A 2,108-nucleotide genomic window follows, 5' to 3' on the forward strand; every position below is an offset into this window, starting at 1 on the left:
TAGCACTTGTTGGCAAGAGTGATTCTCCGTTGGATTTCAAGGCTTACTTTATTATTGGTGTTAATGCTGGTTCCCAAATAAATGAAGCCGTCTACTTTTTCAAACTTGTAACTGTCAACAGTGGTGCCAAGACGCGTATGCTCTGACTGTTTATGTGACGACAGCAGATACTTCGTTTTGTCCTCGTTCACCACCAGACCCATTCGCTTTGCTCCTCTATCCAGCCCCGAGAAGGCAGAATAGACGTAGCTCTTTTTTTTACCGATAATATCGATGTCGTCGGCATACGCCAGCAATTGTACGCTCTTGTAAAGTATTGTGCCTGAGCGGTTCAGTTCTGCGGCTCTTATTATTTTCTCCAACATCGGATGAAAGAAATCACACGAAAGGGAGTCCCCTTGTCTGAAACCTCGTTTGGTATCAAACGGCTCGGTGAGGTCCTTCCCTAATTTGACGGAGTCATTTTACACAGCCGTATTAGTTTCGCAGGGATACCAAATTCAGACATCGCGGCATAAAGGCAACTTCTCTTCGTGCTGTCGAAAGCTTCTTTGAAATCGACAAATAGATGGTGTGTGTCGATCCTATTCTCGCGGGTCTTTTACAAGATTTGGCGTATTGTGAATACCCGATCTATGGTGGATTTTCCAGGCCTTAAGCCACACTGATAAGGTCCAATCAGTTCTTTGACGGTGGGCTTCAGTCTTTCGCACAATACACTCGATAAAACCTTATAACCTATGCTTAGAAGGCTGATTCCGCGGTAGTTGGCGCGTATGGGGTGGGGTCGCCTTTCTTGCGGATTGGGCAGAGCACACTTAAATTCCAGTCGTCGGACATGAGTTCATCTGACCATATTCTGCATACGAGCTGATGCATGCACCTCATCAGCTCCTCGCCGCCGTGCTTCAACAAAAATGTAAACAAACAAAAGCAAATGTCAAAAAGCAGACACTGACAACGCCGTATTGTGTTTGCCGCGACAGTGATTGCCAATATTAGCAGTAACAGCTGATTTTGAAAACTGTCACTGCCACTGCCACTGCGCTATTCTATTTCGGGCTTTATTTTTCAATGAAAATCGTACTAGATCGCGGGACAAGCGGAGTAGCTTAGTAAACTTTTAATTTTCCCCAAAAACCGTGGTAAATCTACTACAAGCGTAGTGGAGTTCTAACGCTGACACTGATCCATCTAACTTACACGGCGTTTACATGGGAGAATTTTGCCATGACAATAGCAATACATTCACACTTTTTCTTGGTTAATTTGAGAAAGAAGCAACACAAAATCGCAAAAAATCGCAGAACTATGAAAAAGAGGTTTGTGTTTGGATTTTTTAGTAAATAATATGAAACTCACGTCAAACGACACTAAAGTCCCGTCCACATAGAACTTTGGCGTTGCGTTGGCGTTGGCGTCGCTTCAACAGCTGACTATGAATACGTGAATTCAAATGCAGCCGTCCACATAGCCAAAATTCGACAACGCTCACGCCAACATAAAGCAAGAAGATGGCCAACTCTCAACTCTTCGCGTGCGTCGCTCGTCAGCTGTTGCAAATAAATAAAATTATGTGAAATATTTTTCCTTTTAATCAAGTGCGGGCAAGAAATATCGTTTTTAATGCAATTATTGATATGAAATATTAATTTATCTGTCGTTAGTATGTTAATTTAGTGGCCCAAGCATTCGCTGCCAAGCGTTCATTTTAGCAAGCATACTTTTAACGTGCGTTCTGTCAAACCAACGCCAACGCCAAAGCCAACGCGAAAGTTCTATGTGGACCGGCCTTAACGGCGGTTGCTAAAAAATTTATTGTCTTTATAATTATCTGGAGGCCTACTTTACACTGCAATTTGACAACTAATACATATTCTCAATTGTCTTGTCTCAAATTGTCTTATGTAAACGCAGCGTTGGGGTTTACACTGGACAATACTGTCATGACAATAGCCATGCATGCACACTAAGGGCCGGCTGTTGAATGTCTGATTAGCACAAATCGGAGGTAGAAGCTCCGGTTAAATACAACGACTGCTTTGTCGATCACAGGTTATATGCACTATTCCGAAAACGTCGATAATGATGTTTAACCGGCGAAGAGT

This window comes from Rhagoletis pomonella, unplaced genomic scaffold, assembly GCF_013731165.1.
Source record: "Rhagoletis pomonella isolate Grant_MI unplaced genomic scaffold, Rhpom_1.0 Rhpom_scaffold_00855, whole genome shotgun sequence".
Lineage (NCBI taxonomy): Eukaryota > Metazoa > Arthropoda > Insecta > Diptera > Tephritidae > Rhagoletis > Rhagoletis pomonella.